The sequence below is a fragment of the Macaca nemestrina genome, chromosome 2 (assembly GCF_043159975.1).
Source record: "Macaca nemestrina isolate mMacNem1 chromosome 2, mMacNem.hap1, whole genome shotgun sequence".
Classification (NCBI taxonomy): domain Eukaryota; kingdom Metazoa; phylum Chordata; class Mammalia; order Primates; family Cercopithecidae; genus Macaca; species Macaca nemestrina.
In genome coordinates, this window is record NC_092126.1 from 61740169 (window position 1) to 61764334 (window position 24166).

At 39.7% G+C, this 24166-nt stretch overlaps 1 long non-coding RNA gene across 1 annotated transcript in view; it reads right to left on the reverse strand.

The window, feature by feature from the left end:
- Positions 1 to 1457: 1457 nt before the first annotated feature.
- The window catches only part of LOC105488543 (uncharacterized), a 45122-nt gene continuing 22413 nt past the window's right edge, over positions 1458 to 24166 (reverse strand). Inside the window, exons 3-5 of the long non-coding RNA XR_011619863.1 lie at positions 13795 to 13863; positions 5916 to 5955; positions 1458 to 3887 (exon numbers count right to left, since the gene is read on the reverse strand). This is a non-coding gene — a long non-coding RNA (uncharacterized lncRNA). The remainder of the gene's footprint in view (positions 3888 to 5915; positions 5956 to 13794; positions 13864 to 24166) is intronic.

Below are 24166 nucleotides of genomic sequence, written 5' to 3' on the forward strand. Positions count from 1 at the left end.
CTGGCTTAGCAAATAGTTATTAAGCACTGAATTAACTAATACAATTAATTATACAGTTATTTATTGAGAGCCAACTATGTGCCAAGCACTATGTTGGAACTAGGAGAAGATGAACAATCCTACAATGGGTTGATTCTTAGTTGCCTGCCATGTGCATAGTCTGCTAACTTGTAATTTTATTTTTAAAGGTAAAATATTTGGGAGTACAGTGAATATAAAGCATATTTTCTTGCCAGAGACTTTCCAGGTGGAAGACTTTCTTTCTGAGCTCTAAACAGTTCAGGCTCTACAGTGGGCTATAGAATTACCTAAGGGGGTCTATGTGAACTTTCACCTCTACTTAAACTATGAAGAAAGCATTAAGTAAAAAAAAAATTTAACCTATATACAATACCATGAGGGAATATTTAAAGCTACTAAAAGGACATTTTCCAAGCATCTTTCAAGTACAACTTAGAAGCATGTGTTTACATGGAAACATAAATAAAATTCAAATGTGTGAATTTTGGTCTCTCAAAAAGCTGAATGATTACGCTTTCCATTAAATTGATTGAATTTCACTTCTACATTCAAAAGACATTGTTGTGCCTCTCTGATGCTTAGATAAAATAGAATAAAAAGGACATTTTCAAGCACCTTTCAAGTACCTTTAATACAACTTGGAAGCATGTATTTATATGGAAATACCTGACACTCACTTAGGCAAAGAGGTGGGAGAGAGGGGACTTCGTTCCAGAGTTTCTCATAATTAAGCTAAGAGGAGGTAGATAAACAGATAATAAGAAAACAATGTAGTAAGGAACATCAAAACTCTCAGAATGCAGAGAGAAAAAGAAACTTCATTAAATGTAAAATATTCATATCTGTTCATTAAAGGAGTTCTCCCCAAGACCTCCACTTGGTGGATTTCTCACTCAGTCAGGGTATCCACAAATATTCATACGCTGATGACTCAGATCCCTGTTCTGAGGTTGAGAACCCTATTTCCCCCTCTAGATTGAGCATCTCTTCCTGAATGTCTTGCAGGTGTGTCATGACACATAATTAAAATTAAATGTATGAATCTTATTCTCTCAAAAAGTTGAATGTTTCACCTCTCCATCAAATTTTGATTTAATTTCCTTTCTTGAAAAAACATCACTGCTCTTCCACATTTAAAGGTCATTTTTGAGTTTATATGATGCTTAGGTAGTATAGAATAAACTAAAAATAATTTTGAGCTTACTTTGTCATTGCCATATTTTTAAAGTTTGATCAAATGTGAAACATTCATACATGATATCTAGAATGTCAGCAAGAAGGTTAGTATAAATTTCCTATGACTCTGGGTTTTTGCTTTTAATATTCTAGAAAGATTTTTGATAAAGTAAATATTTCACTATTTTAAAAGCTGATAAGATCTGTTGGTCATAAGAAAAAAACAACTCCATGATTCCAAACTTGGACTTAAATTTTAATCTTAATTTATTTTAGTCATTGGACATTCCTTTTGCACATCCATTTAATAATTGATTTTGGTTAGCGCTGTTTTTCAAGGAGATCAAAACAGGGCAGAAAAGTCAGATTCTTCCAGTACATAAGCACTTCCTTATGAATATATTATACGTTCAGAATCTATAAAATGCTTTCTATAAAGCTGCTTATTATTCATAGATGATGATAAAAATGATTAACAGTTATGTGTTTTTTATAGTTTACAAAGCACTTCTGCATACATTATCTCATTTTTTTCTCATAGAAACCCTATGAAACAGGCATTATTATCATCGTCATTTCCACTTTGTAAATGAAGACATAGAGGCAGGGAAAATTTGAGTGACTTGCCCAAGGTCATTGGGCAAGCACTGGGTTCCAACCCAAGCCTGCTAACTGCAAATTTGTATCCTTTGCATCATTCGCACATCTTCTCTCATTTCTCTCAGTACACGAGTTTGTTTTTCTTTAAAGTTTACAGCAGCCACTATTAATCTGAAAAAAAATCACTTGTGATAGCCTCCAAAGGCATCTCACATAAAGAAGCTGACCCATGTCATTTATGGGGGAATTTTGGCTGTTGTAGAAGGAATGAATTCCCAATACATCAATTGAATGACTTAATTTGTAGTTCATGGTTCCATGTTGCCTGATGGGAAAAGAATATACTTATTCTTCATGTTCTCAGTCAATTCAACATTTTCTTCCACTACCGTCCTTCTCATGAAAGCTGCTTTTGAATTCCCAGAGGCCTTACAGAGTCAGGCGCCTAGGGTTGTTGGGGTGGGTTAAAGAGAAGCACCAGGTATGTGGGTTTCATTTGTCCAGGCTGACATCTGAGCAGAACATCATCCCATCTGGTCCTCAAGCATCATCACCTCTCTGTGCCAGCATCTGCTGAGATATCTGAGCTCCCAGCTAGCCTCTGGTAATCTGTCTTCTCTGGCATCTTCTGTAGGATCTTTTTTGTTCTTACCATAGGCCACCGGGTCTGCTGTCCTTTGGTGCCAAGTCTTTGTGGCTCTTGGTCACAGGGGGAAAATGTCTCTTGGTTCTTAGGTCTTGCTCAGAGGCTGTGAACTTGTGGAAGGCTCTCTGTATACATTGCTATGAAACTGCTCACTAGCCCTGCAAGGCAGGGGGGTGTCTCAACAAGGCTTGCTTCCTTCCTGAGCTGTGCCTGGGAAGAGTGCTGCCTTACCTATTATTTCCTCCCTTTTCCACGTGTGGGCTCTGCCTGGGGGTGGGTAGTGTCCAGAGTTCCTTTCTGTAACACTCATCATTGTGCATCTATCTTGGTTCCCCCAAGAATCTGTTCCATTATCCAGTCCAAGGACTTTTTCACTCAAAATTCCCTTGAATGCTGAATTTAATTGCTACTTAGGTATTGATTTATATACTAATCGCTTAATTGATAATTTCCTTTTATGCCTATGTTCTACTCCCTCCTCCTTACCTATAGACAATGATTTCAACATGTTTAATGTGTAAATGTGTGTTTTTTAAAAGTGTGTATTTTGTGTGCATGCATTTAATTTAAATAAACTAACATTCATATAATAATGCATAGTAATGATAATGGTATAATTGACATTATTAAAATATCTTCTTTATCTGTTTCATCCTCATAGTGGGTAGGTGCTGATGGGGGATTGGGATGAGAAGCAGATTATTGCAACACACATGGGAACATCTGAAATGTTCTTCTGTTTTTGCTTATTTGGATAATTTATTCATTTTAAACAGATATTGAGGACTTTGTTAGCTGGAGGATGGTGGAAAAACAAATGCCATCTCAGCTTTCAAGGAGTTTCTAGTCTTGAGGATTTCAGTGTAGTTGGGTGTCATGTTGACTATCTATGAGAAAAGCTGCATGGCTTATCTCAAATCCCATTTCAGCAGGCAACAGAGGCACTAGGACAGAGTTACCTAGTTTAGGTTGAGATAGGATGCCATCACTGTGGATCTGCAAACTCCCTCTCTGCAGAGCTCATGTAAGTCACTTCCTGTCAGAACCGCTGCTACTGCCACGTAAGAAAGCCAGCTAGTCTGGGAATGACTCAGTCCTGGCTTAAGTGGCAGTAAAATATTCCAAGAATCAGCAAGGAATCTAAAAAGGCATAGTGTACATAAAAATTCTTTACTATCCTCAAATTGTATACTAAGCCCTACACTTGAAATCTGTGGTACTTTATAAATCTGTTGTACTTTGCAGGTTGAGCATATTGTTGTTCTGCTGCTGTGAATGACATTCCAAGGCTAAGTGTGAATGTGGGGTTGAGTGCTCGGATGGTTGGTCATTCTGGCCTTAGCTTCTAGCTGCCAATACCATGGGGGTCAACATATGGCTTTCCGTCTTCTTTAAGGTTAATTGTCAGCACAAGGATGGCCAGAAAGCTAGAGAGGGCAAATTCCTGTAAAAACACAACATGTACATACACACAACCTCATAAGACCAGGAGATGGGCATGGAATGGGGATGCCTATGAGAGGGGGGTGATGCTAAGAAAAGGTGGTTAAAAGGAGAGACTAGAGGTGTTTTTATCTGAAGTCAATCTAGCTTCAGTCCCCTACCCTTAGAAGAATTTCTTTTTTTAGTCCTTCCTTTGCTCACAGAGTATTTTCCACACTCCTCAAACCTTTGTGCCCGCTTCTAACATTCTGTGTGCCTGTATTCAGGCAATGCTCAAGATACAGTAGATATGCCTTGCAAAAATCAAACTGATTTCTCCTTCCATTTTGGGAGAGTTTACATTGTTATCTTAGGAAATGGAGATGAAGAGACCTTAGTCTATGGTGATTTGATTTGCATAAAACTCAATCACTTGGATATTTCTGATATATTATGCTCTGGTAAAGAAGTGTAGTCTCTATCTGGGAGCACAGGGTGGTTCCTGTAATAAATTTCTAAATTTCTTGAGAAATTCAATTGCAAGGCCATCTGGTTCAGGGGGTTTATGTCCTTGTCATGAGATAATTGTATTATCTATACATCAGCAGCGATATCCTCCTTTTAACTGAGTCATCTCACAATTTCTGAAAGTATTTTTATTTGACCATTATTTTTAAAGGAGTAGAGCAATGCAAACATATCAAAGAATGTTCACAAAAAGGTTGAATATAGTATTGTATGGTTTAGTTTCTTAAACAGCTAAGGTGGGTCTCTCCTGCTTTTTTGTTTCTCTCCTTCTCCAACTATAATCCTCTAGAAAATTTTAGTAGGAATATACACAGCAGAAATGCAAACTGGTAAAAGGATAAAATGATTATTTCTTTTTAAATTTGTAGGTGGGAGTAGCAATGGGGTATAGGTTAGAAGGGAAGAGCAGTTTTCAGGCATTTAAGGAGTTATGCCAAAAGAGGAAGAGAGACAAATGTATGTTTGCAAGTTTGCTGGGGTGACAGAATGAATTACAGTGGACAGACCTAGATAAAGGAGAGGAAGTAAGTGTGGGGAAGGTAAACAAGTAAAAGACATTTAGAGAGTGAGAGTGAAAAACAGGGGAGGTTACTATGAGCATCCTGAGCCTAACACACGGGAGAGAAACATCTTCAACAATAATCATATCGTAGAAATTTTAATTTAACATTTATAATTTGTTGTGGAAAAATGTAGAAACACAGATGAATGAGCTTGGGAAGGAAATGAACTAGAGGAGAATATATAACACAGTGATTGTCTAGTTATTTATTTTCTATAAGAAACACTGCTTGGCTCACACCTGTAATCCCAGCACTTTGGAAGGCCGAGGCGGGCAGATAACAAGGTCAGGAGTTTGAGACCAGCCTGATGGTGAAACCCCGTCTCGACTAAAAATACAAAAATTAGCTGGGCATGATGGTGGGTGCCTGTATCCCAGCTACTTGGGAGGCTGAGGCAGGAGAATTGCTTGAACCCAGGAGGAGGAGGTGGTAGTGAGCTGAGATCGCACCACTACACTCCAGCCTGGGTGACAGAGCGAGACTCTGTCTCAAAAAATAAATAAACAAAAAATAAAAAAGGAAACACTGCTATGGGCCTCACTGACATGAAAACTAGTGACCTAGAGTCTAAAGCCATTGCATCCCATTAGCAATTTTGTCTGTCCTCTTAAAGAAAATCCGACGGGCAAATGAACATGGTCCAGAGTACTCTGGAACTATGAACTGAATGAGAAAATGGAATGAGAAATCTGATCTGCTGAAATGAAGAAGCTGACACCTCACGTGCTTTTCTCTAAGAGTTGTACCATTGGCATGAAAAATGTGAGTGGAGTCTGGATAAATTGTTTTGGTAATGTTTTGGAGTTCTATTCTCCTACACAATTTCAAATACTTTCATTTCTTCTCACTCATCCTCACCTAACTTTCCATTTTGTGTTTTAAGTTTTGCAAACGTTATCTATAAACACAAAGTTTTGAGCAATTCTGTATCTAGGATTTTATCTTATTGACATACTCACACATGCAGGTAAATACGTATATTTATCCTTGCAGCAACATCTGTAATAGCAAAAGAAAGAAACGATGTAAACATCCATCACCCAGGTAGCATCTACACGTCAGAGGGATAATATTTAAAATACTATTCATGGGCGTGTTTCTTTTCTCTGGGTCCATAAGCATTTCTAGTTAGTTTGAGAAGCCCATCTAACTGAGAGGGGAGCATTATTAGTTTCTGATATGCAAAGTGGGATCACACAGCAAGGTGATAGCCTCGAAAGCCAGGCTGTTGTCTGGAGAGAGGATTTTGAAAAGATCATTATCTCCCTCCTTCAACATAGGAAGGAACCGAAAATGATACTCCTGCCTATGACAGCAAAGCCATGGGGCTGCCTTCTATATATTTCATGGTAGAAGAAGCCTGGAGAGCAGAGGAGATAAGAGAAAAGCCTGACCCTTTTCTACCTTGGGAAATTTGGGGAAGAGGAAGTAAAGGAAGGAAGCCAGAGAAATAAAATCTGTGTATCCCAGCTTTCCCCCTTGCTGATTTTTTTTTCCAGCCAGGGAGCAGAAAGTTACGTAAGGGAGGCTGACCCTGAAGGTAGGGGGTGCTTTGCTTCCTCTTCTTTTTTTTAGCCCTGCACCCCTGCTTTCCCTTCTTATGTAGAATCTAGAGATCTCTTTTGGGGCTCTGGTCCATGCACCTGGCTGAGGCCATCTCACTTTGATAGGTTCAACTTCTACATAGTTCCAGAAAACAGCGTAAAAAGCAAACACACGAAAACAAGCAAAAGAAAACCTGGAGGTTTTTAAATTACTATTTTATTTCCTTTTTTAAAAAAAGAATTCCTTGGTGAAAGCAGAATGAAAGCTCATTCTTATCTAAAAGCATTCTGCCTTGTGACCAATGAAGCTGAGCTTGGGCCACTGACTACTGATGTGAAATTCCAGAAGAAAACAGCAAATTGCCCAAACCTCATTAGTGACTGTCAAGATTCACTGCCTACCCTTAAAAGGATTATCTGGGAGTCTGAGGCAGGAGAATCGCTTGAACCCAGGGGATGGATATTGTAGTGAGCTGAGATCACACCATTGCACTCCAGCCTGGGCAACAAGAGTGAAACTCCATCTCAAGGATTATCAAAGAGATATGGATAAAACATTCATACTGGTAATCATTCTGCTAAGCATCAGGTTATCCTGAGGAATCCTGCCCCTAGCTGGGAGTCCTCCCATGCCAAAACAGGCTGTGCTGACAATGATCTGTGTCAGGGTAATGAAGATAAGTTACCACTTAGAACACTCTGGTTATTTAGAGCATCACCATTCTAAGTAACTAAAAGGTTTACACTTAGAAATAAATGGTGGTTTATCTTCCTTTTCTTCTGCTGTGGGATGGTACCAGCGTGCAGGCCCAACAGCAGCTGCTCTGTAAATGCCTGCACCCAGGAGTCTCAGAGCTGGGCTCAGTGCCCAAAAAAGTAAGAGCAAGAAAAATGAAAATACTGTACACACTGAAGAAAGCTGGGCAGGAAACAACCCTGCTCAGAATTAATGAGCCCCAGCAAATCCCTGCCCTAGCAGGAGGATTTCATGTCTACTGTGTCTGAAGGTTGACTTTGTGTTTAAATAAAATCCTGATTTATTTTAAAGAGGCCTTACAGATTATTTCTGAGATTTGTGAGCTCTCTGAGTCTAATAGCAAATTCTCCTCTTAATTCTTCCTCTTTTTCATCAAATTTTGAAAATAGAGGGAAAACACATACCTGTTGTTCACCCTCCCTAACCCATTCCAAGTTAAATATGAATTTTAACGTAAATGCTTAACTTCACTGACACGTAGACTGCAATTCTATTTGCGGATATCCCATGATCTAGTTCTGTGACCTTAAGCAAGCTGTTTGACCTCTCTGGACTTTGGTTGCCTCACCTAAGAAATGGGCGTGGGTTTTGTTGAATTTACTTGAAGGTACCTTCCACCCCCAAGAACTTCTGGATTCATACCCATGCCCCTTTCTGTGACCCTCTCAACCTTTGGGAAGCCTTCCTACCTTTGCAGACATTCAGTAACCTCAGGCTTGGATCCTGTCCATATTCCTCCCGTTCCCACTTGCCATCAAATCGCTATTAGCTGAGAAGCCAGAAAACCTCTGAGCACGGATGGCTTCTGTTGGTTTTAGTGCTTAGCTATTTCAGTTTGAATAAGTGTAGTTTCCTTCGTTGTACTTTTGGCAAAGGTCACCAGTGATAGGTAGCCCTTTATTTATTTGGCCATTTACCTGATTAAGGCCTACCTTCCTCCAGCATGTTTAGTTTCGTTTTGTTTTTTTTTCTGCTTACCCTGTATCCCTAATGCCCAGCAAAGTGTCCAGTACACACTAGTCATGTCCAGCAGTACATTTTTGAATGAATAAAAGGATACATCCTTTCCTGGCAGCATATCTTAAATTACATTTAGCAGGCAGCCAAATGTTGACCTTACTGGAATTCTGGTTGGTGTATGTAGGTCCATCTTGACCCCCCTATCTAAAATCACCATCAGCCTCCTTCCCTCGCACCCCTGCCCATCCACCTTTGGGCCTTTTCCATTCTTTTATCTTGCCTAATTTTGTTTCCCAGCGCTTACATTACCTGAGTTTATTTATTCCTAGCTTTCTTAGGTCTCTTCTACTAGAATGTATGCATCTGAGGGCAGGGACCTGCTTCACCTTATTTAAGGCTGTATCTTCAGCACCTAGAACAGTACCAGCACATAGTAGGCTTTTAATAAATGTTTGCTAGCTGAATGAATGAAAACTGACATCACTTGTAGCTTATTCAAATGATGTGGACTCTCTTCCTTGCAGTGTCCCAGGCGGTTCCTAGGTAATATTCTTCTCCCTGTTCCTAAGAGCACATTGGCCCATCGTATTTTCGTGATTTCTTCCGCAAAGCCAGAGCAGAAGCCATGTTCTTGACTGACAGTAAATTCAGAATAGATCATCTTCTTCCTCACTTCACTCTCTTTGCCTTTGTTTTTAGTTTTCAGGACCTCTGAGAAGAGAAAGGAGACTTGAACAGGGTGTACTAATTCTTCCATACAATAAAGTTTCCTTCGCTGGGCAGGCAGGCATGGGTGGTACCAAGACCTCTCTGGTGGCTAAGAAACATCTGTTCTAACAAAGTTTGATGGCTTGTGAAACACTGAAGGCTGCTAGCTGCCTCGAGCAGTACCCAGGGTACCTTCCCTACCTGCTGTTTCTGCCGCTGATTTGGTGGTTGCATTTCTCATCTTTTTATGCCTTTGGGCATGTGTTTGTTGTTGACATCTACAGAACCTCTCAGCTTTCCTATTCTAAAAGTCAAATAAAGGAGCTGGATTAACAGATGTTTTTGTTTTGCTGTATAGAGGAGAATTATGTCTTCTGTCAAAGAATATTTTCATACGGTTCAATATCTTTTTCTTAATTATGCTTTAAAATCTAAAGTGTGTGTATGTGTGTGTTTGTTGTTTGGGCAGTTTGGTGAGTAAAGGATGGGGATGGAAACAGTGGGACATATGAAGCCATTTTTAAAGAAAAGACCTCTGGTTTCTATAAGAGATTATAAGCACATTTCTTCATGCTTCTAATAGACTTTTATGTTTGTCTAGCAGGCACAGATGAGCTTGAATTTAACCCAAAGTGGCTGACAGATTGACACATACTGCTCCCTAAAAGTCTGATAAAGGGTTCTAAACATTGAGAAAATAAGTAAGAACAAATGAGGCAATAAAAAATGCTTATGTTGCAAAGTGTTTATCTATAATTTGTTTGATAGGATTAGAAGTTACTTGCTGACTGTTCTTCATATCATGTTGGCCTTTAATACTGGCTTTCTGGAGTAAAAGTCAGATTTAGTTTAGAAAAAATTCCAATTATAAAGTACAGTTAATTTTCATGAATGCTTGACTTTGTTAAAATGAGTTATTCTTCTTAATAAAATGAATATTGAAAACAATTTCTTATTAACATGATGTGGGTTTGATGAAAAAAGCACTACTTCTGTAGATAGTAACACCTTGCAAAACCATTGTTTAACCTATTTACTCACCTGCTTTGTGTAGGAATTGTACCACATAAATTATTCCTACCAAGGATGTACTGTTTTATATGACTTCATTGTTAGCCTTCTACTTTAGATCTCTTCTACCACTAATTTAGCAAAACTGCATTTAAATCAGTCCCAAGTGAGAAGACCTGGAGTTCACATTTTCGCTTTTAATAGACACATTAGTCTTCCTACATGGTAAGATTTCATAAATGGCTTCTTGTTCTTTCCTTGGGAGATAGCTATTATATATCACTCAGTGCATTTGTGCTCTTACCTTAGGGAATTTACAGGGGTTGTCATTGCTTTGGCTTCAGCAGAAACACAAGATGTTTTAAATTGAATCTTGTTTTTGTGCTTGGGATTGATAAAAGTCTTTGTGTACATTTTAACAAGAGTCCTGTAAAGGTTATATTGGCTAAACTAATTTGAATCACCAAATATTACTTTAATACCTAGTTATTTGCACTTTGCTTTCTCCTCAGCTCCAGTAAGGAGATCAGGGGAGGGATTAGAGGAAGGGATGAGGTGAGACTATTGGTAGGATTATTTACATGTTGGCATTGGGGCATAAAGGCCATGGGAGTCCATGAGTCAGGTATTATCCTTCCAGGTGAGAAGCTATGGTTTCAATTAACCTTTTGTTTTATTTTGAAACATTATACAATGTAATTCATGTTCATATTAGAAAACCAGGTAATATGAATTAACAAAAATTTTTTAAAAATCCATAATTATGCCATCCAGAGGTATTTATTGTTAAAATTTTGGTTATAACCTTTTATACTTTTATATTTATGTTTGCCTTTTTGAAAAACAATACATCCTTTGTCAACTGCTTAATAAATAGCCCTTGACTTGTGTTACATAATACAATTAGTGTTTATACAGAAAAGAAGAATGGTGCTACAATCCCAGATCACCAACTCCTCAAGTGACTGATCTGAGATAAATTAGAAGAGCACATAGAAGCCCCAGAGAGCCTTCAGAAGAGAGAGTAATATGCATAAGCTGCCTCAGTGAAGCCTTTAGTTGAAACAAAACAAAAAACTTCTGATTATGCATGTTTACAAGTCACACAGCGGGTTGGGATACTTATGTGAAGATTCATAAACAAAATATTTTGGTTGGAGAAAAGGTAGGGTGTTATAGTATGTTCAATTCTGACCAATGTACTTACTATGTCTCAAAACTGTACAGAGACTGAGATTTTATCCTACTTGCAAGCTAATAAGCTATCCTGCTACAGTTTTATGGATGCTGGCAGAAGACACAAGACGCCTGGGTCAGAGACAAAGGACTTTACCAGTCATGGCCCAGCAAGAAATATGAGTTTCCTGTTTGTGTCAATTTCCCTTGTTCCTCAAGTTCTAAGAAGTGACATGAGAAAGCCCAGGTGGATGTCACCTGTGAAAGTGAGGCACCTGTTTGGTCTTCCGCACATAAATGTCTCATAAAACTCAGGCATATGTCCTGTTTCTGTGTCTTTCCACACATGTTCCCTCAAAAAACAATTCCTCCTCCATGTCCTTAACCATCATGTCCAGGCTGATGGCTCATCCATAATTCCTGCCCTAGTAGAATTGTCGCTAAAAATCAGTATTGTTAAAATGGGGTTGCAGCCATCAGAATAGACAATTTACCTAAAGATCAGTGAATGCAAACAAAACTGGGCAAGCTCTTTCCTCCTTAAAGAGAATGTGCTGGGTGTTCAGGAGCTAGGCCCCCTGAATAGTTTAAGGGCCTATTTTCTGGCTTTGTTTGGGGAGAATTAGTGATTAGGTTACTGGTTAACAGGATATCATATCATTAAGTCTCAGAGGAGACCTGAGTGTTTTACATTTTAGGTTGACTGCTCTTTTTATGACTTCAGATGGTATCTAATTTGGAGAATAAAGATCTTTGTAATTACCCTACAGACATGGAAAGGTATTTGATGTTTGCACCTTTGTTATCGAGATTTAGCTCTGCCAGCCCCAGTAAATTTTAAATCCTTGAAGGTAAAAAGCCAGAATCTATTCAAGAAATTCCATTAAGGCATCTGGTAATAATGATAAATTTCCATCTTGGATTTCAGTTAATGTAATTAATATAATATGTGGCAACTTGGTCTGAGGATATGGATTTTGGTATTTCCTGTTTTACAGTGTGAACGTGGAGAATGAAGTGGGTTTGGGTAAGCTTCGAAGGTATGGTTTCAGGCCTTCTGGATGTTTGTGAGCTTGACTGGATTCTACTTACTTCCTTGGTGAGAGAGTCTTAAAAATATGGGCCTCAAACTCCAGTCCTTAAACCTTCTTCCCTAACCTTATTGTAATTATTCCCATGGAGAAGATGTTTGCAACCAGACTGTCCACTCTCTGGCAACTGACAATGGGCCATTCCCACCTTAGTGCCTTCTTCTTGCCCTACTTCATGAAGGTAAATCCCAACCATCCTTCAAGAAAGCTCAGTCACGTCCTGATCCTTTATAAACCTCTATTCATGTCATTCCTCAGTGATCATTCCCTCCTCTCAGATCCAAAAGTATCTGTTGTCTTTACTAATTCACTCATTCATTCCACAAATAATTTGTGTTTGTTATATCAAGGGAACAAGACAGATGATAGTCTCGTTTTATTCTGGAGTTAATTTTCTAATGGAGAAGACAGATTTTTAAAAACCTGTTGGAGAATTAATCATTTAATTATTATCCTTAGTTCTGGAAAGGATAAAAACTGGACAATGGGAAGGTCCTACTCATTTTGCATTTGTTTGACTATCTTTAGGAGGGAATGGTTATAAAATGTATGAAAGGTTGTACCAAGTACTAGGCACATATTTGCTCATACCATTCTGCCAACAGCCCTATGCATGAGGTAACATTATCCCATTTTTCAGAAGAGGAGCCAGGAGCTTAGTGAAGTAAAGGAACTTCATCTTGCCAATAAATGGTGGAACTGAGATTTGACTGTTGGTCTTCAAATCATATGGGTGTCTACTTGTACTTGTGAGTTTCTTTACCCCCTCAACTACAGAGTATGAAATTTGGTGACAGGAACCACACCTTGTACCTTGCCTAACATGTTGCTGTATAAATAGGAAGAGGACCTTAGTGATCAGCTGGCTGCTTGACTAAACTCAATCGTGAAATGAAGTAGTGTATAGGAGATTGAGGGAGTTGGAGTGTAATCTAGGAAAGATATGACTGCAAGAGGCAGTAATACACAACCAGCTTTATTGTGTGGTACTTGGACAGGATTGCATGAGAGGGGAAGCACCTCTCGGCAAGCCACCATTCAGAGGCTTATGGTGAGGGAAGTCACCCATTCTGAAGGTAAAGAGGACAAGGGAACTCCCAGGGTAGAGGGGGATCTGAGAAGGTGGTTATCCAATGGTGTTGCTCAGCTACACCATGGGAGTTTCTTGGTCAGGGAGCTCTGACAGGCAGCAGGTTCTGGAGGTCTTATCATCACTAGATCCTTTCTTACCAATAGGTAATAGCTATTGGGTGAAGTTTCTTGGGGTCTGCAAAGCAGTCAGGCTCTTGATGGCTAAAAATTGGCTTACTTGGGTTGTTTTAAAAAATAAATGGATGTGTAAAAATTTGAGTTTGGAGTTGACAGGCATTTGAGCTAATGGGTCTGTGGCTGCAGTGAAGAAATATGCAACCTAAACCAATCCACAGAAGCCATCTTTTGCCCATTTATAGAACATGATGACATGTGATCCATATGTTCTTCTGAAACTGAGATTTGGGCTATATGCAGTAGATGCTTTTGAGAGAGGAGTTACTCCTGCTATTGATTGCTGCAGCACCAAAGCTTGTGTTTATTTTATAAACATACTAACCTGAATGAAGGCTTTGGTGGTTGTGACTTCTGCCGGTTCCAGGTCTTGTCATTTTTTGGTGATAATTCCCTGAAAATCAAATGGAGGAGGAAGTAGAATAATTGTGGGCTCTGAAGGAAGCATCTGATCTTGAGATGTGAGTGGTCAGTGCAAGCCTGGTAGTGGTGACAACGGGGTCTTGGTGTGTGATGGGCAGAGAGTACTGGAACAAAATTTGGATGTAAAAGATTCATCTTCAGGTCATTATTTATTTCTTGGCTGCCGCATACTTTTCTCTGTTTCATTGTTGGACAATGAGTTGGACAATGTACTTGGCTTTCAAACTGTAGTCTCCTACTTTTTCAGTCTATTCATTCCCAACTTTCTTTCAAGAAGGTTAAGGCATTCTGGCTTTGATAGCTGAGTGTTACTCAGTCACGTTATTGACATTGCATGAATTAATCGTCCTAATCTTTATCTTGCATTTCTTCTGTGGGACATTAGAACTCAAAAAAGACAATATTAAAGAATCAATAACTCATCATTCTGTACTGAAATAAGCATCAGTTCTTTAAAAAAAAGCATGAACTGAATGATGAGCATTTTAGTCTTGTTCCTCATTCCTCTAAGAGTTCCTAAGGATCTCTACCAAAAAAAATTTACATGGAAAAAATTAATTTGTGTTAATCTGCTAAACTACTGATAGACAATATAATTTCTTCATATTAAAAGCAATGGACCTAATCCTATCACTGAATGAGGAGTAAAATGCTTACCATCTGAAAGTTAATTCTTTATGCCATTAGGGTACTAGTTAGAATCAGTAATCTTTCCTCATGAGCATATTCTCGTGGATCAAAATCATATTTATTGGGCATCATTTCATGCGCTGTTCATTTTACTAATAAGACTAATTCCTTGGGAAAGATCTGAGGTGGTGTGGTGGGGCTCAGCCATGCAATTTTGAGTAGGCAAAAAGATTTTTATTCTCAAATTCATTATCAGCTCTGTATTGTACTTATCAATCATATTTAATCTTCCTGCTCATCCCAAATCTCTCCCCTTATCTGTCCTCTTCTCATCTTCCTTTTCCTTTTCATATCAACTCCCTTCTTCCTAGTCATCATCTATGCTGGAATTCACATACCTAATCTTTAAGTTTGTAGTTCAGTTTTTTTCTTTTATTCACCACTGATCAGAAGACATGTAGTTCAACTTGTAAAGAAAGAGAATGGGCAGTCTTTAGCCTGTCAATAAGCCAAGGTGAGGCATGGGGGAGGAGGAGAAGCTTGGGGGTGTTGCATAGATTGAGTTGCTCTATTTCTTTTTTCCCTTGCCAAACCAATATATTGTGATATATTAAATCAAAATATCTGGGTTTCTTTTTCATTACATTACAAATAGAATCTCAGAGGCTTCGATATGAAAGTGGGGTAAAATCACAAAGGGCAAAAGTGAAATAGAGAAGAGAGCATAGTCAGTTAGAACCCCAAAGAGCACTAACAACCGAAAGAAGTAGAGCAGAAGAAGTCACCAAAGAAAACCAAGGAGATGGGAGGAGCACCAAGACAGCATGGTGTCATGGAGACCAAGGGAAAGGAGTATTGGGATGGGTCAACAAAGGGTGGAGAGCTGCTGAATGGTCAAGCATTGTGAATGTAGAGATGTCTTCATTCTGTTAGTTACATGGAGGCCATTAGTGATTTTGCTGAGTACAGTTCTGAGATATAATGGGGCAGAAGACTGATTGGAGTGTGTTAAGTATGACAGCAAGTGAATAAATGGAGACAGCTAGTGAGATTATCTACACTGATTTCTTCCATTCTAAGACCTGCTGTTTCCCTTTCCTCTCCAACGCTTAGATATTTCAGGAGATACCTTGCAATGGCTCTCAAGGACTCCTACCAGCAGCCAGGTGGAGGAGTGGGCTGAGACAGACTTGCCAAGGCCTGGGGCATGTGTGGACAGAGCCTGGGCAGAACTCGTTCATCCAATTATCACTTCAGCTGAGCTCTGGGATCTGATCATACCACACTCTATTGAATTTTAACTCAAATTCCTATCTTTAGTTGTGGTTAAAATATATTCTAAAAGGATAATACTGTGATGCAGCATTGAAATCAAGCATTATTAGCAACCAGAAGTTGCTTATTCAAAGCCAAGCAATGATATTGAAGGCCATAAATATGGCCAATCCCCAGTTCTAGAAAGCAAGATATTCAAAGGTGGAGAGGTTAGAGGGATGATTTGTGTTCCCGCCCACCTATCTTTTAAATACATCTAGAGCTGACTTTTAAGGAAAGCTGCTTAGCACTATATCAAATGTACTGTTTAAAATTAAATCAAAATAACATACCTTTATTCATATGGTGACACTTTTTAAAATCTAAATCCTTACATCTAGAAATTCTGAATCACTTTTAGTCATTTTCTGAGTTATGTTTAGCCTCAGGAGGACATGTTAATTTCTATAAGCTAGCTCAAGATTTTGACTTCTTTATCATGTTTAAGTTTAGCGTACAATTTTTCATAGTATTTTACATAAAATGATAAACTTTGTTGGGTAACATTTGTTCAAGTTTTTAAAAAAAATATACTTTTAAGTTTATAACTTACATATAGCATAAGACACAAATCTTAAGTGTACAGCTAATAGTTTATACATATTCCTGTGTAAACACCATCCAGATCAAGGAACTTCAGAAGGGTCTCGCTTACCCCTCCTCATTATATATAATCACCTGCTGTTTCTCCATAAGGCAATTCCTATTTTGACCTTTAGCACCATGGATTCACTGTGACTGTATAAATGTAAGGAACTCAATAATACCCCCAAAAAAACTCAACCCCCAAAACAAACTAAAACAGGCTTCCATGTTTCCATGTACTTCTTAAAAATATTTAGGCCAGACGCGGTGGCTCATGCCTGTAATTCCAGCACTTTGGGAGGCCGAGACAGGTGGATCACAAGGTCAGGAGAATGAGACCATCCTGGCTAACACGGTGAAACCCCATCTCTACTAAAAAATATATACAAAAAAAAAAATTAGCCAGTGAGGTGGCAGGTGCCTGTAGTCCCAGCTACTCAGGAGGCTGAGGCAGGAGAATGCCCTGAACCCGGGAGGTGGAGCTTTTAGTGAGCCGAGATTGCACCACTGCACTCCAGCCTGGGTGACACAGCAAGACTCTGTCTCAAAAGAAATAATAATTTTAATGGGTATATGAGATATTTTGATATAGGCATACAATGTGTAATAATCACATCAGGGTAAATGGGGTATCCATCATCTCAAGTGTTTATCATTTGTTTGTGTTACAAACACTCTAACTATACTCTTGTTATTTTAAGATGTACAATAAATTTTTGTTGACTGTAGTATCCTATTGTACTATCAAATACTAGATTTTATTCATCAGATCTAATTATTTTTTGTACCCATTATCCATGCCCACTTCCCTTGCCCCACTATCCTTCCCAGCCTCTGGTAACCATTACTCTCTGTCTTCAAGAGTTCAATTGTTGGGGGGGCGGAGCAAGATGGCCAAATAGGAACAGCTCCAGTCTCCAACTCCCAGCGCGAGCGACACAGAAGACCGGTGATTTCTGCATTTTCAACTGAGGTACTGGGTTCATCTCACTGGGGAGTGCCGGACGATCGGTGCTGGTCAGCTGCTGCAGCCCGATCAGCGAGAGCTGAAGCAGGGCGAGGCATCACCTCACCTGGGAAGCGCAAGGGGGAAGGGAATCCCTTTTCCTAGCCAGGGGAACTGAGACACACAACACCTGGAAAATCGGGTAACTCCCACACCAATACTGCGCTTTAAGCAAACAGGCACACCAGGTGATCATATCCCACACCTGGCGGGGAGGGTCCCACGCCCATGGAACCTCCCTCATTGCTAGCACAGCAGTCTGTGATCTACCTGCAAGGCAGCAGCGAGGCTGGAGGAGGGGCGCCTGCCATTGCTGAGGCTTAAGTAGGTAAACAAAGCTGCTGGGAAGCTCGAACTGGGTGGAGCTCACAGCAGCTCAAGGAAACCTGCCTGTCTCTGTAGACTCCACCTCTGGGGACAGGGCACAGTAAACAATAATAAAAGCAGCAGAAACCTCTGCAGACGCAAACGACTCTGTCTGACAGCTTTGAAGAGAGCAGTGGATCTCGCAACACGGAGGTTGAGATCTGAGAACGGACAGACTGCCTGCTCAAGTGGGTCCCTGACCCCTGAGTAGCCTAACTGGGAGACATCCCCCACTAGGGGCAGTCTGACACCCCACACCTCACAGGGTGGAGTACACCCCTGAGAGGAAGCTTCCAAAGTAAGAATCAGACAGGTACACTCGCTGTTCAGAAATATTCTATCTTCTGCAGCCTCTGCTGCTGATACCCAGGCAAACAGGGTCTGGAGTGGACCTCAAGCAATCTCCAACAGACCTACAGCTGAGGGTCCTGACTGTTAGAAGGAAAACTATCAAACAGGAAGGACACCTACACCAAAACCCCATCAGTACATCACCATCATCAAAGACCAGAGGCAGATAAAACCACAAAGATGGGGAAAAAGCAGGGCAGAAAAGCTGGAAATTCAAAAAATAAGAGCGCATCTCCCCCGGCAAAGGAGCGCAGCTCATCGCCAGCAACGGATCAAAGCTGGACGGAGAATGACTTTGACGAGATGAGAGAAGAAGGCTTCAGTCCATCAAATTTCTCAGAGCTAAAGGAGGAATTACGTACCCAGCGCAAAGAAACTAAAAATCTTGAAAAAAAAAGCGGAAGAATTGATGGCTAGAGTAATTAATGCAGAGAAGGTCATAAACAAATGAAAAAGATGAAAACCATGACACGAGAAATACGTGACAAATGCACAAGCTTCAGTAACCGACTCGATCAACTGGAAGAAAGAGTATCAGCGATTGAGGATCAACTGAATGAAATGAAGCAAGAAGAGAAACCAAAAGAAAAAAGAAGAAAAAGAAATGAACAAAGCCTGCAAGAAGTATGGGATTATGTAAAAAGACCAAATCTACGTCTGATTGGGGTGCCTGAAAGTGAAGGGGAAAATGGAACCAAGTTGGAAAACACTCTTAAGGATATCATCCAGGAGAACTTCCCCAACCTGGTAGGGCAGGCCAACATTCAAATCCAGGAAATACAGAGAACGCCACAAAGATACTCCTCGAGAAGAGCAACTCCAAGACACATAATTGCCAGATTCACCAAAGTTGAAATGAAGGAAAAAATCTTAAGGGCAGCCAGAGAGAAAGGTCGGGTTACCCACAAAGGGAAGCCCATCAGACTAACAGCAGATCTCTCGGCAGAAACTCTCCAAGCCAGAAGAGAGTGGGGGCCAATATTCAACATTCTTAAGAAAAGAATTTTCAACCCAGAATTTCATATCCAGCCAAACTAAGTTTCATAAGTGAAGGAGAAATAAAATCCTTTACAGATAAGCAAATGCTTAGAGATTTTGTCACCACTAGGCCTGCCTTACAAGAGACCCTGAAGGAAGCACTAAACATGGAAAGGAACAACTGGTACCAGCCATTGCAAAAACATGCCAAAATGTAAAGACCATCGAGGCTAGGAAGAAACTGCATCAACTAACGAGCAAAATAACCAGTTAATATCATAATGGCAGGATCAAGTTCACACATAACAATATTAACCTTAAATGTAGATGGACTAAATGGTCCAATTAAAAGACACAGACTGGCAAACTGGATAAAGAGTCAAGACCCATCAGTCTGCTGTATTCAGGAGACCCATCTCACATGCAGAGACATACATAGGCTCAAAATAAAGGGATGGAGGAAGATTTACCAAGCAAATGGAGAACATAAAAAAGCAGGGGTTGCAATACTAGTCTCTGATAAAACAGACTTTAAACCATCAAAGATCAAAAGAGACAAAGAAGGCCATTACATAATGGTAAAGGGATCATTCAACAGGAAGAGCTAACTATCCTAAATATATATGCACCCAATACAGGAGCACCCAAATTCATAAAGCAAGTCCTTAGAGACTTACAAAGGGACTTAGACTCCCATACAATAATAATGGGAGACTTCAACACTCCACTGTCAACATTAGACAGATCAACGAGACAGAAAGTTAACAAGGATATCCAGGAATTGAACTCATCTCTGCAGCAAGCAGACCTAATAGACATCTATAGAACTCTCCACCCCAAATCAACAGAATATACATTCTTCTCAGCACCACATCGTACTTACTCCAAAATTGACCACGTAATTGGAAGTAAAGCACTCCTCAGCAAATGTACAAGAACAGAAATTATAACAAACTGTCTCTCAGACCACAGTGCAATCAAACTAGAACTGAGGACTAAGAAACTCAATCAAAACCACTCAACTACATGGAAACTGAACAACCTGCTCCTGAATGACTACTGGGTACATAACGAAATGAAGGCAGAAATAAAGATGTTCTTTGAAACCAATGAGAACAAAGATACAACATACCAGAATCTCTGGGACACATTTAAAGCAGTGTGTCGAGGGAAATTTATAGCACTAAATGCCCACAAGAGAAAGCAGGAAAGATCTAAAATTGACACTCTAACATCACAATTAAAAGAACTAGAGAAGCAAGAGCAAACACATTCGAAAGCTAGCAGAAGGCAAGAAATAACTAAGATCAGAGCAGAACTGAAGGATATAGAGACACAAAAAACCCTCCAAAAAATCAATGAATCCAGGAGTTGGTTTTTTGAAAAGATCAACAAAATTGACAGACCACTAGCAAGACTAATAAAGAAGAAAAGAGAGAAGAATCAAATCAACGCAATAAAAAATGATAAAGGGGATATCACCACCGACCCCACAGAAATACAAACTACCATCAGAGAACACTATAAACACCTCTACGCAAATAAACTGGAAAATCTAGAAGAAATGGATAATTTCCTGGACACTTACACTCTTCCAAGACTAAACCAGGAAGAAGTTGAATCCCTGAATAGACCAATAGCAGGCTCTGAAATTGAGGCAATAATTAATAGCCTACCAACCAAAAAAAGTCCAGGACCAGATGGATTCACAGCTGAATTCTACCAGAGGTACAAGGAGGAGTTGGTACCATTCCTTCTGAAACTATTCCAATCAATAGAAAAAGAGGGAATCCTCCCTAACTCATTTTATGAGGCCAACATCATCCTGATACCAAAGCCTGGCAGAGACACAACAAAAAAAGAGAATTTTAGACCAATATCCCTGATGAACATCGATGCAAAAATCCTTAATAAAATACTGGCAAACCGGATTCAGCAACACATCAAAAAGCTTATCCACCATGATCAAGTGGGCTTCATCCCTGGGATGCAAGGCTGGTTCAACATTTGCAAATCAATAAACATAATCCAGCATATAAACAGAACCAAAGACAAGAACCACATGATTATTTCAATAGATGCAGAAAAGGCTTTTGACAAAATTCAACAGCCCTTCATGCTAAAAACGCTCAATAAATTCGGTATTGATGGAACGTACCTCAAAATAATAAGAGCTATTTATGACAAACCCACAGCCAATATCATACTGAATGGGCAAAAACTGGAAAAATTCCCTTTGAAAACTGGCACAAGACAGGGATGCCCTCTCTCACCACTCCTATTCAACATAGTGTTGGAAGTTCTGGCTAGGACAATTAGGCAAGAGAAAGAAATCAAGGGTATTCAGTTAGGAAAAGAAGTCGTCAAATTGTCCCTGTTTGCAGATGACATGATTGTATATTTAGAAAACCCCATTGTCTCAGCCCAAAATCTCCTTAAGCTGATAAGCAACTTCAGCAAAGTCTCAGGATACAAAATTAATGTGCAAAAATCACAAGCATTCTTATACACCAGTAACAGACAAACAGAGAGCCAAATCAGGAATGAACTTCTTTTTTTTTTTTTTTTTTTTTTTTTTTGAGACGGAGTCTCGCTGTGTCGCCCAGGCTGGAGTGCAGTGGCCGGATCTCAGCTCACTGCAAGCTCCGCCTCCCGGGTTTTTACGCCATTCTCCTGCCTCAGCCTCCCGAGTAGCCGGGACTACAGGCGCCCGCCACCTCGCCCTGCTAGTGTTTTTTTTTTTTTTGTATTTTTTAGTAGAGACGGGGTTTCACCGTGTTAGCCAGGATGGTCTCGAACTCCTGACCTCGTGATCCGCCCGTCTCGGCCTCCCAAAGTGCTGGGATTACAGGCTTGAGCCACCGCGCCCGGCCAGGAATGAACTTCTATTCACAATTGCTTCAAAGAGAATAAAATACCTAGGAATCCAACTTACAAGGGATGTAAAGGACCTCTTCAAGGAGAACTACAAACCACTGCTCAGTGAAATCAAAGAGGACACAAACAAATGGAAGAACATACCATGCTCATGGATAGGAAGAATCAATATCGTGAAAATGGCCATACTGCCCAAGGTAATTTATAGATTCAATGCCATCCCCATCAAGCTACCAATGAGTTTCTTCACAGAATTGGAAAAAACTGCTTTAAAGTTCATATGGAACCAAAAAAGCCCACATCTCCAAGACAATCCTAAGTCAAAAGAACAAAGCTGGAGGCATCACGCTACCTGACTTCAAACTATACTACAAGGCTACAGTAACCAAAACAGCATGGTACTGGTACCAAAACAGAGATATAGACCAATGGAACAGAACAGAGTCCTCAGAAATAATACCACACATCTACAGCCATCTGATCTTTGACAAACCTGAGAGAAACAAGAAATGGGAAAGGATTCCCTATTTAATAAATGGTGCTGGGAAAATTGGCTAGCCATAAGTAGAAAGCTGAAACTGCATCCTTTCCTTACTCCTTATACGAAAATTAATTCAAGATGGATTAGAGACTTAAATGTTAGACCTAATACCATAAAAATCCTAGAGGAAAACCTAGGTAGTACCATTCGGGGCAAAGACTTCATGTCTAAAACACCAAAAGCAACGGCAGCAAAAGCCAAAATTGACAAATGGGATCTAATTAAACTAAAGAGCTTCTGCACAGCAAAGAAACTACCATCAGAGTGAACAGGCAACCTACAGAGTGGGAGAAAATTTTTGCAATCTACTCATCTGACAAAGGGCTAATATCCAGAACCTACAAAGAACTCAAACAAATTTACAAGAAAAAAACAAACAACCCCATCAAAAAGTGGGCAAAGGATATGAACAGACATTTCTCAAAAGAAGACATTCATACAGCCAACAGACACATGAAAAAATGCTCATCATCACTGGCCATCAGAGAAATGCAAATCAAAACCACAATGAGATACCATCTCACACCAGTTAAAATAGCAATCATTAAAAAGTCAGGAAACAACAGGTGCTGGAGAGGATGTGGAGAAATAGGAACACTTTTACACTGTTGGTGGGATTGTAAACTAGTTCAACCATTATGGAAAACAGTATGGCGATTCCTCAAGGATCTAGAACTAGATGTACCATATGACCCAGCCATCCCATTACTGGGTATATACCCAAAGGATTATAAATTATGCTGCTATAAAGACACATGCACATGTATGTTTATTGCAGCACTATTCACAATAGCAAAGACTTGGAATCAACCCAAATGTCCATCAGTGACAGATTGGATTAAGAAAATGTGGCACATATACACCATGGAATACTATGCAGCCATCAAAAAGGATGAGTTTGTGTCCTTTGTAGGGACATGGATGCAGCTGGAAACCATCATTCTTAGCAAACTATCGCAAGAACAGAAAACCAAACACCACATGTTCTCACTCATAGGTGGGAACTGAACAATGAGATCACTTGGACACAGGAAGGGGAACATCACACACCGGGGCCTATCATGGGGAGGGGGGAGGGGGGAGGGATTGCATTGGGAGTTATACCTGATGTAAATGACGAGTTGATGGGTGCTGACGAGTTGATGGGTGCAGCACACCAACATGGCACAGGCATACATATGTAACAAACCTGCACGTTATGCACATGTACCCTACAACTTAAAGTATAATAATAATAAATAAATTTAAAAAAATAAAAAATTAAAAAAAAATAAATAAATAAGTAAGCTAGGAAAAGAAAAAAAGAGTTCAATTGTTGTAGTTTTTAACTCCTACAAATGAGTGACAACATGAGACTCTTGTCTTTCTGTGCCTGGCTCATTTCACTTAACATAATGTTCTCCAGTTCCATCCATATTGTAAATGAAAGGATATCATTATTTTTAATGGCTGAATGGTATTCCATTGTGTGTCTGTACTACATTAAAAATAATATCAGCTTTTATTTTAGATTGGGGGGTACATGTGCAGGTTTGTTACATGGGTATACTGTGTGATGCTGAAGTTTGGGATATGAATGATCCCATCACCTGGCTAGTGAGCATAGTACCCAAGTTAGTTTTTCAA